This window comes from Macadamia integrifolia, chromosome 9, assembly GCF_013358625.1.
Source record: "Macadamia integrifolia cultivar HAES 741 chromosome 9, SCU_Mint_v3, whole genome shotgun sequence".
NCBI lineage: Eukaryota > Viridiplantae > Streptophyta > Magnoliopsida > Proteales > Proteaceae > Macadamia > Macadamia integrifolia.
In genome coordinates this window covers 30,790,510-30,802,654 of record NC_056565.1, presented here as the reverse complement: position 1 = coordinate 30,802,654, position 12,145 = coordinate 30,790,510, and the positions used below count along the sequence as shown (strand labels likewise).

Sequence of the window (12,145 nt, the reverse complement as noted above, 5' to 3'; positions counted from 1 at the left end):
TTCAATTAATGTAATCACTTTTGTTTTTGATTCAGTCTTTTATTTTTATTGTTTAAACAATTGAAGTTGTAATTTTCAAGTTCTAGTTCTAGGCTTAATTCTAGGTGACAAGAATAAGTTGTGAAGCATGTCTTTCAAGTTAAATTTTTTTTTTCAGATTTGTTTTCTCTAGTACTAGAAATTTCAGATTTGATTTATTTCAAATATGATTTTTAGTACTAGTAGTATCTTAAATCGATCAAGTTTTTGGTTTAGGGGTTGAAGTTCAAGTAAGTAGGCTCCTTCAGTAGTCTTCTCTCCCCCCTCTCATTCCCTCTTCTGACTACCCTTTCTTTCTTAATTTAGCATTTTAATTTCAGTCGTTACATTATTACTATCCCTTTCCCCCAAGGTTCATGGCTAGTGTATGTGTTGGCTTTGCCCCTCCTAGCCATAGAACCATCATTTTATTTTTCTTATTTTAATTGTTTCCCTTTCCCTAAAGGCAAGTAGAGTAATCCTTGTAAGAACGACTCTCTGGTCAAGTAGGGAAGCTCATATTATGATGCATCCCTCGGGCTAAGTAGAGAAACTTACTTGTGAGTCTCTCTTTAGCTTTATCCCCTTTCTTTTACTTTATTTTTATTTCAGTATTTTTTCCTTTATTATTTTTTTAATTGCGTAGGTTATTTATTTTTAGTTATTTATTTATTTTATTTTAATTGTGTGGCTTGTGTCTTTAAATTCTTAGATGACGAATGGTTAGAACGTTATTTTAGATATATATTTTTAGGACAATAATTAGAATTAGATCACAACCATTAATCGGTTCACTTTTGCATTAGTAAAATAACAAAAAATAAAATAAAGTGGTTACTCTCCCTGTGTTCGACCCATAGCTACACTGATCCGTATGCTTACGGTTACATTTTAAATCCTAACAAGTTTTTGGCGTCGTTGCCGGGGAGACAGTTCCATGTTATTTTTCGCTTTCTTTTAGTAAATCGGAGGGCTTTGTTTACTTTGTTTTGTTTTTTCTTTTCTTTTATTGAATTCCTAAGAAGAACAACTTGTAATAATAGTTGTATCGGTGGAGGTCGTCATGCCTCACAGTATGATAAACACAGGTTTTGCCCTGTAGCAGTACCTCAGGAATTAACCTAAGCAACCCTAGATCCCTGCCGGTAAGCTCCCAAAAAGCGAAAAAAAAAAACCATAAAAAAAAGTTTTGTTGTCCATTCTTTTGTGCTTGTCTTACTCTAGTTGTGGGTAGTTTTTTATTGTATGAGTGTTAGGTGGGTACGTAATACTAAGAATCGGTTAGAAAGAAGAGATCCAATAAGTAGTGATTATATACGTTTGTTCTCTTTAAAACCTTTCAATATGGGAGACCAACATCAAAACCCTTCACCTAAATCTCTGAAATATAGGTTCTACCCTGCTAGAACAGCCTAACCTTCCTGCATAGTTCTACCACAAGCCCAGGCCAATAATTTTGAACTCAAATCTCAATACATCATTATGTTGCCCCACTTCCATGGGTTGACCTCTGAGGATGCATACCTATTTCTAAGAGAATTTGAAGATGTATGTGTTCTAATTAAGATCCAATAGTTTTCAGATGATACTGTTAAGCTTACGTTTATCACTTTTGCATTAAAGTAGTTGTATGGGTTACCCACAAATTTCATAATCTCATGGGAACAGTTCACAGTTGTCTTTCTTAAGAAGTTTTTTCCCAACTCACAAGACCAATAAGCTTAGAAGTGATATCCTTCAGTTTCGGCTAAAGCCTAGTGAGTCATTTCCAAACTTATGTAGAGATTCAAGGATCTACTCCAAGAATGCCCTCACCATGGCCTAGACTTATGGCATTTAAGTCAAATAATTTATGAGGGTATTGATTACCCAACTAAACAAATGATAGAGTATATGTGCCTTAAGGGATTCACATCATTTACAGATGAAGGAAAGACATGAGAATTCTTACTTGACTTAGCTGACAAAACCTGTAAGTGAGAATCAACCAAAGAGAGTGAAAGAGCCATAGAAGGAAAATGATATTTTGTGGATGGGATAGTAGCCAAGGAAGCCCATTTGGATAGCCTAATCAAGATGATTGAGGTTATTGTTCCTAGAGAGCCATCATCAGTCAATTTGGTTAAGATTTGTGCTTGGTGCCAATCCCTTAGACATGTCATAAAAGAATGCCCCAATATCTCTGGGGACACTTCTAATGATAGTGTTAATCTCTTATACCAGAATAATCCATATAGTAACACCTACAATCCAGGATAGAAAAATCACCCAAATTTCTCTTGGAATCAGGGCAACCAAGCAGGGCCTTCCAATTTTCATAATCAAGATCAACCTAGACCTCAAAGGCCTCCCTTTGCACAATAATATTTTTCTTGAAATACTTTTCTTGGGTCAAATGTAGGACCTCAGGCTAGTTTTCCTAGGCCCCCTCTCCTATTATCTTATCAGTAACTCCTTGTGTTTACCAACACTGGAGAGGCAAGTAGAATAAGTGACTTAGAAAAAAAATATGGTCCTCCTCATGACAAGCCATCAAATTTTTATGAGAAAACTCACCCAAGTTATCTCAATTATGAGTGAGAGGGAAAAATGAACTTTACCCAGTCAACCAGAGCCTAACCCTAGGCATCATCAGTCTGTTAGTTCACAAGCACCAACTAATGCACCACTGAATATAGTACAAGGTCAGATCCAACAAGGGCCCTCAAACCAATGTAATGTTGTTTATGCCCTTAGGAGTAGTAGAGAGTACCAACAGAGTGTTGCTAAATCTTTCCCATCTATTACTCCTATTAACTCTCCTTCAGTTGAGAACACAAGTGTGTCTCTTGTTTTAGGTTTGTCTGATGAACCTAAAGATTCTTTTAAAATTAAAGATGATGTGGTTGAGGAAACAAAGAATGTTTCTTCTGAAAAATGGCAAATCCCTAACAATCCTTATGTTCCTCCTGTCTCATTTCCTAATCGCTTGGTAAACAAAAAGAAGATTACTTCCATGAATAAAATTTTAGAAGTCTTTAAGAAGGTAGAAGTGAACATCCTTCTTTTGGATGCCATATCCCAGATCTCCGCCAATGCAAAGGTACTGAAAGATTTATGTACTCACAAACATATTACTAGTGTGCCCAAAAAAATATTAGTTCCATAATTACTCAGCCTATAGTAGTCAAGTATAAGGATCCAGGAAGCCCACCATATCTTGTGTCATAGGCAACACCTACATTGAGCATGCCTTACTTGACATTGGCGCAAGTGTGAATCTCTTACCTACCGTGTGTACAAGCAACTAGGATTGGGAGAATTAAAAGCCATTGGAACTACTCTTCAGTTGGCAAATAGGTCTATTAAGATTCCTAAAGGGATGGTTGAGGATGTCTTACTAAAGGTGGGGGAATTTATTTTCCCTTTTGATTTCATTGTATTAGATACCAAGCCCTTCTCAACCAAGGATGGGATTCCAATAATTCTAAGAAGACCATTCTTAGCTACCAGTAATGCATTAATCAACTACCGGAATGGTTTCCTAAAGTTATCTTTTAGCAACCAAACTGTTGAGTTTAACATGTTTAGGATAGGCAACCAACCATATATGGAAGAAAAGATCAATATGCTTAAGGATTTTTTAGATTTTTCTGATTATTTAATTACAAACTTTGATATTGATTTTGATTTAAGATTATAAGAGTGTATGGATAAGTTGGATGACGATAGAGAAAACTTATTTTTTGAAGTCTTGAGTCTTCACATACCTGTGGAGCCCTTAGGACCCCTTTTCCAATTCTATTCCCAAATCTTCCATAATTGAGCCCACTAAGCTAGATCTTAAGGAGTTGCTATTTAATTTGAGGTATGTTTTCCTAGGGCCTGACCAGACTCTTTCTATAATAATTTCTTCAAATTTGACTTCTAGCCAGGAAGAGGAGTTACTTAAAGTGTTAAAAGATAATAAGGAAGCCCTATAAACCATGGCTTATATCAAGGGTATAAGCCCTTCTATTGTGCAACATCATATACATCTTATGGAGGATTCCAAATCATCCACAAAACCCCAAAGAAGAGCTAACCTAGTGATGATGGAAGTCATTAAGAAAGAGATCCTAAATTACTTGGATCATGGAATAATTTATCCTATTTCTGACAGCCAATGGGTAAGCCCAGTTCACATAGTGCCTAAGAAGTCTGGGGTGACTGTAGTTCCCAACGCCAATAATAAACTAATTTCAACCCATATCCAATCAGGGTGGAGAGTGTGCATAGACTACAAGAAACTTAATGTGGCAACCTGGAAGGACCATTTCTCATTGCCATTCATTGACCAGATGTTAGAGAGGTTAGCTGGACATGAATACTATTATTTTCTTAATGGATATTCCGGCTATAACCAGATCCCAATTGCTTTAGAGGACCAACATAAGACCACTTTTACATAACATTTGCTTACAGGTGTATGCCTTTTAGGATTTGTAATGTCCCTGCTACGTTCCAACGATGCATACTGAGCATCTTTTCTGACTTGGTTGAAAAATTCTTATAAGTATTTATGGATGACTTTTCAATTCATGGAAATTCTTATTATGAATGTCTTCATCATCTTTTCCTAGTTTTAAAAATGTGCATATCTAAAAATTTTGTTTTGAATTGGAAGAAATGTCATTTTATAGTTAAATCTGGTATTATTTTAAGCCATGTAATATCTAATGAGGGAATTAAGGTAGATAGAGCCAAAGTAGATTTAATTGATAATTTACCACCTCCTCAATCTGTTAAGGACGTCCAATCTTTTCTAGGGCATACGGGCTTCTACAGAAGGTTTATTAAGAACTTTAGTCAGTTAGCCTAACCTCTCACTGCATTACTTACCAAAGATCAAACTTTTGATTTTTTTAAAGAGTGCCTAGAATCCTTCAAACAACTTAAGAAGGAGTTGACCCATGCACCCATTGTTCAATCACCTATTTGGATTGAACCTTTTGAACTGATGTGTGATGTTTCGGATTGTGCCATAGGAGCGATTTTGGGTCAAAGGATTAATAAGTTACCCACTGTCATTTACTATGCTAGTAGGACCTTAAATGACGCACAACTTAATTATACAACCACTGAAAAAGAATTTTTAGTTGTTGTGTTTGCATTAGTAAAGTTTTGGTCTTACTTAGTTGGTTCACATGTGGTGGTGTATACTGATCATTCTGCTCTTAGATACCTAGTTCAAAAAAAGGATGCCAAAGCCCGTCTCATTAGGTGGGTTTTACTTTTACAAGAGTTTAATTTAGAAATTAGGATAAGAAATAAGTTGAAAACCTAGTTGCAGACTATTTATCCCGGCTTCCCAATTCCTTAACTGTAGATTCTCTAGTCAACGAGAACTTTCCAGATGAACAATTATTTGCAATATCCAGTGAACCATGGTTTGCTGACATTATCAACTTCTTTGTTTCAGGTGTGACTCTGGATCACTGGTCCACCCAAGATAAGTATAGGTTTCATTCTCAAGTTAAGGACTCTTTCTGGGATGATCCTTATTTGTTTAAGATATGTCCGGATCAGATTATCCGACGATGTGTACCTAATCATGAGCAACATTCTATTCTCTCTTTTTACCATGATTATGCATGTGGTGGACACTTTGGTCCTAAGAAGATTGCCGTAAAGGTTCTCTAATGCAGATTTTATTGGCCAACTCTTTTTAGAGATGCTTTTGATTTTTACAAGGCTTGTCCCGCCTGCCAGTCTTTTGGTCATATCAATAAGCAGAACATAATGCCCCTCAACCCTATTTTGGTAGTTGAGATCTTTGATGTAAGGGGCATCGGTTTCATGGGACTATTCCCTAATTTCTTTGGGAATTTGTACATACTTTTGGTTGTTGATTACGTTTCTAAATGGATAGAGGTCATACCTTGTAAATCTAATGACCATAAAGTGGTGGTATAGTTTCTCAAAGAAAACATTTTTTCCCGCTTTGGTACACCACGTGCAATAATTAGTGATAAGGGTACTCATTTTTGTAATCGACCTTTTGAGGCCTTAATGAAAAGTATGGAATCACCTATAAGTTATCTACCCCTTATCACCCCCAAACTAGTGACCAAGTGGAGGTGTTTAATAGGCAGATCAAACAAATCTTGAAGAAAACTGTTAATCCCAATCATAAGGATTGGTCCATTAGGCTCATTGATGCCTTATTAGCCCATCGGACTGCATTCAAGACCAACCTTGGTCAGTCTCCCTATCGTTTGGTGTATGGGAAAGCTTGTCACTTACCAGTTGAGTTAGAGTATAAGGCCTTTTGGGGCATCAAAAAGCTCAACTTTGATTTGTCTGATGTGGGAATTCACCGTATGCTCCAACTATCTGAGTTGGAGGAACTTAGGAATGATGCCTATGAAAGTTCTAGGATTTACAAGGAAAAGACCAAAGCTTTCCATAATAAGTACATTCTGCGTAAATCTTTTGCAATTGGTGATAAGGTCTTATTATATAACTCTCGATTGCATCTTTTCCCTGGTAAACTTAAATCCCGATGGGATGGACCGTTTATTGTCTATAATGTGTATCCCTATAGGGCTATGGAGATTCTGAATCCAGGAACAGGGGTAATTTCGAAGGTTATGGTCAGTGTTTGAAACCGTCCTTCGAGTTTTCTACTACTGGTAGTGAAGAGGTCATGGATCTCCATGAACCTCTTTACACTGATGACTAACTTTTAATCAGGTATGACCCCCTTGCATTGTCTTCGCTTTTAATTCTTTCCATGCATTGAGGACATTGCATGACTTAAGTATGGGGGAGGGAAACCAGTTTTTGCTTTTTTCACTTTGTTTTGTTTGCTTTTCTTCTTATTTTTGAGCTTGCTAGGGATGAAGTCCTACTTTGGCTTTTGGCTAATGATCATACCATTCGGTTGCTTGATGTATGAAAATAAAAGTTTTGATTAAGGTACCCATTTTGAACGTATCAAACCCTATTAAGAAGAAAGAAACAACCTGTGTCTTGAGATGGGGCTTTCTTTTGAAAAATAGGAGACCCTTGTTTTATGATATTGGACCAGATGTAAGTCTATGGGTTCCTTGTACTTTTGATTTAGAATTGAGACATTCTTTTTAATTTGGCATGAGTTGAAAATACACAATTTTAAATGAAGTGTGAAATGCAGTATAAAGAAGAATAAGAGTTGATTCCCTTGGAACTAGACAAGGCATTGCGCCTTAGGAAGCGTGGTATCTTGATCGAAATTCCTAGGGAGAAAACTTCTGAAAGAACTCTAGCATCATTGTCTTTGTGGGCATACGCAAAAAATGAAGCTACATAGTAACTTAGGTATCTGGTGTTTGCTCCACCATGTCATTCAGGCCAAAAGTAGTGGAGTAGAATAGAGTTTATCAAGCAAAAAAAAGAGAAAAAAAGTGTAAATGTCATTAATGCTAGGTAACATGTTTGGTCAAAAACACTCCAATGCCTTAGTCATTGGTTCCCTATTTCTTCATAAGTGATTTTTCCTTAAGATAAGGATGTTTTGGAAGAGATGAAGTGAGTTCCAAATTAAGAAATATGTTAGTGCCTAGAATTGGTAAAGGGTAATAAAAGTTCAAGTGTGGGGGTCCCTGTAAACACCCACGAGACACAACTCGTCCACTAGGAGTGACCTAGGGGTTTAAAGGTTTGTTGCACATACTAAATGCAACCATGATTCCTACGAAAGCGAGTCAAGTTTTTTTTGTTTTTATTCTTTTTCTTTTTGTTTTGCTCGAGGACTAGCAAAGTCTAAGTGTAGGGGAATTCTGATGAGCACATTTATGTGTGAAATCTAGTGTAGTAAAACATGCATTTTATATATTTAGAATGGAGCTACCTTGGGTTTTACTTTCTTTTTGCAGGTTTTATAATTTCAAGGTCTTAAGAACTATCGGGTGCTATATCTCCAATTTTACACATAAAAAGGTCCTATTTCTTTTCATGATTGTGAAGAGGATGAAATTCTAAGCAAGATGGACGTGTTCAATTGTAAATACACATTTGTTTGGTCAACTATACAAATGATTATTCTTTTCGGGCAAGAAAAAGAATAATGGATCGAACCAAGATGCAAAACCAGCCCATTTGTAGTTGTCCCAAGGGTATAAAGAATATTTCAAATGCCAGCAAGGATCGATGGACCAAATCCTTAAGTGATTGAAGATTCGTTTTTAATAACAATAACTACCTAGCGTAGTTGGTGAGTTGTGGTGTGTAAAATCCCTTCTTTATTAGGAGGTCTCAAGTTCGAACCTTTTATCCTCCATTTTGTTGAGATATTTTTTTAGAAGATTTTCTCTCTTCTACTCATCACTTAAAGGAGGTCGGCCAAGATGGTTGTACGCAAGTTTGAAGAAGAGAGAAAAAAAATAGGAAAGAAGAAAAAAATAATAGAAAAGACAAGGGCATGGATGAAATTTCTCATTAAAATAGAATATTGTCCAAATCCAAGCAAGAAAAATCGGCCAAAGGGGTTTTCTTACATAATAAGAGAGAGAAGAATAGAAAAAAAAAGAAAAAAAATGTAAGAAAAATCGTGGGAGATCTTTCTCCACACGTTTTCTCTCTTCTCTCTCCGCCACTTCATCAACAAGATAAAAAAAAAATCTTTTTTTTAGAAGCTAAAATTGTTAGCTTCCCTCCCCCATTCTCTATATAATAGAATTAACACAAGGGGAGGAGGCACTTCATTCTTCTTCTAGGGTTTTTTCTTAGTTGCTCTATCTCTTTCTCTAGTTTTCTCTTTCTCTAGCTCTAGTTCTAGGTTTATGCTTTATACACTTTTGTAAGTTCTTATTATTCAATTAATGCAAGCACTTTTGTTTTTTATTCAATCTTTTATTTTTATTGTTTAAACAATTGAAGTTGTAATTTTCAAGTTCTAGTTCTAGGCTTAGTTCTAGGTGACAAGAATAAGCTGTGAAGCATGTCTTTCAAGTTAAATTTTTTTTTAGATTTGTTTTCTTTAGTACTAGAAATTTCAGATTTGGTTTATTTCAAATATGATTTTTAGTACTAGTAGTATCCTAAATCGATCAAATTTTTGGTTTAGGGGTTGAAGTTCAAGTAAGTAGGCTCCTTCAGTAGTCTTCTCTCCCCCCTCTCATTCCCTCTTCTGACTACCATTTCTTTCTTAATTTATGATTTTAATTTCAGTCGTTACATTATTGCTATCCCTTTCCCCCAAGGTTCATGGCTAGTGTATGTGTTGGTTTTGCTTCTCTTAATCATAAAACCATCATTTTATTATTTTTATTTTAATTGTCTCCCTTTCCTTAAAGCCAAGTAAAGTAACCCTTGTAAGAGTGACTCTCTAGTCAAGTAAGAAAGCTCATATTATGATGCATCCCTCGGGCTAAGTAGCAAAACCTACTTGTGAGTCTCTCTCTAGCTTTATCCCCTTTCTTTTACTTTATTTTTATTTCAGCATTTTTTTCCTTTATTATTATTTTTTAATTACGTGGGTTGTTTATTTTCAGTTATTTATTTATTTAATTTTAATTGCGTGGCTTGCGTCTTTAAATTCTTGGATGACGAATGGTTAGGACGTTATTTTAGATACATATGTTTAGCACAATAATTAGAATTAGATCACAACCATTAATCGATTCACTTTCGCATTATTAAAAGAAGTGGTTGTTCTTCCTATGTTCGACCCGTAGCTACACTGATCTGTACGCTTGCGGTTACATTTTAAATCCTAACAGTGATTATCATGTCAATTTTCAAATTGGTCCTGGCTTGAAAACCAAATATGCCCTATGAGACAGATATCGAAGGTCTTATTAACAACAAACGTCTCCCAAACACTCAAGCTTCAATCAAAGAAGCTCATTGGGACTGGGTTCAGATGTCCCAAAACACTAGCACTAGACCTTAATCAAACGAGGCTTTGCTAGTGACTGAATGTGTGTGTGTATTGACTGGAACCTCAGATACTGAATGAGGTAAATACACCACATATAACCTCAATTTTCTATAGGAGGCAAATAAACAAGTGTATACATATAAACAAATGACCATAATGAAAATGCATATATATTCTTGAGAACAATAATAATGCATCATATATATAAAATAAAACTGAAAGTCAAATGCGAACATATTCAGTAAAACTCCTACTAATAAAATTCATCAAAAAGAACTAACAAGTCCTATATTAGTGACATGCTCTTGAAAGGCTTTTGGAGTCAAGCCCTTAGTAAAAGGATCTGCAATCATATTTTCTGTAGCAATTTATTCCATTGCAATCTGTGACTCTTGAACTTTCTCTCTGACCAAAACATACTTAATGTCAATATTGGTGTTTAGAGCCTGAAGTACTTTTATTGTTATGAGAGAAACAAACCGCAGCGGAGTTGTCATAAATATCCTCAATGGTTTAAATATAGAGTCAACAATCTATAGCCTTGAGACAAAATTCCTTAACCATAAAGCTTGAACAGTGGCTTCATAACACGCCACTTACGCTACCTGCATAGTAGAAGAAGCAATGAGTGTCTGCTTGACACTCTTCCAATATATAGCCCTACCTGCCATCATAAAAATATATCCAGAAGTAGACTTGAGGTCATCTAGACATCCAGCAAAATCTACATCAGTGTAACCGACTAGATCTAGTGAATCGGTTCTTCTATAAATAAGCATCCTGCAAATATCTAATGACTTTCTTAGCAGCTACCCAATGCTCTTCACCAGGGTTGCTCAAATGTCTCCAAAGTACACTAATAACATAGGCAATGTCAGGTCGTGTACAAACTTGAGAATACATCAAACTACCAGCAGCAGATGCAAAAAGTATATTATTCATCTGATTGCACTCCAATTCTATCCGTGGACATGGAGACTTGTCAAATTTGTTTCCTTTCACAACTGGAGCCTTACTAGGGGAACATGCTAAAATATTAAACCTTTTTAATACCCTCTCAATACAACATTTTTGAGACAAACCAAGAATGCCACAAGACCTATCACGATGAATCACAATGCCCAAAACATAAGAGGCCTCACCAATATCCTTCTTATCAAAATGACTTAATAATAATCATTTTGTCTCATGTAAAAGATCAACATTATTACTGGCAAGAAGAATATCATCAACATAAAGCACAAGGAAAATGAACTTACTCTTATTGATCTTTAGATAAATACACTGGTCCACAAGATTTTCTTTGAAACCACAAGAAGTAACAACTTCATCAAACTTAAGATACCACTGTCTAGATTCCTGTTCCAAAGTAATATCAAATTCATGTTCTTGTAAATAAACAACATAGTCATCAGATATGGCAGGCCTACGAGTTCTCTCTGATTTTCTTAAGGGAACATCAGCTACAATATGGTCATGAATCTCATCAACAACAGGGGGTGTAGGCTCAGCCACTATAGGTTGCACAGGTTCTTAAGTGGGGACATTCTCTTGTTTAATATGAGGCTATAATACAGTGGACGGCAGCGTCACAGGCATAGGTAAAAGAACACGTTCCTCCTAAAAAACAAAGTTACGTGGTTGAGCAGACTGAAAATCTAAATCATCCTCAAAGAAAACTGCCCGATTTGATTCCACTACTCTAGTAGAGTATAGGACAATAGAATCTATATCATCTTGATCTTTCAAAATAACCAATAAAATGACCACTAATGGTCCTAGGATCAAGCTTCCTCATCTGAGGATTGTAAGGTCTCACCTGTGCAGTACATCCCCATATATGAAAATGAGATAAATTTGGCTTCTCACCAGTCCACAATTCATAGGGAGTTTTGGGAACAGACTTGCCAATCACTTTATTCAAAAAATATATTGCTATTTTCAAAGCATCACCCCATACGAAATCAGGTAAAGTTGAATTACTTATTATGCTTCTCACCATATCCATAAGGGCATAGTTTCGCCTTTCAGTCACCCCATTCTGCTCAGGTGAACTAGGCATAGTGTACTGAGCGTCAATACCACATTCTTGTAAGAATCTGGAATACGATCCAGGGTTACACCCAGTTTCATCATATCTACCATAAAACTCTCCACCTTGATCAAATCTCACACTTTTTATCTTCTTTTCCCTTTTAAGTTCTACCTCTGCTATAAAAACTTTGAAAGCATCTAAAGATTCAA

General features: G+C 35.8%; 1 non-coding gene across 1 annotated transcript; it reads right to left on the bottom strand.

Annotated features, from left to right (window-relative positions):
- Positions 1-1,735: 1,735 nt before the first annotated feature.
- On the bottom strand, positions 1,736-1,841 carry LOC122090293. Its single transcript, XR_006143532.1, has one exon. It is a non-coding gene; the product is annotated as a small nucleolar RNA R71 (small nucleolar RNA).
- Positions 1,842-12,145: the final 10,304 nt, after the last annotated feature.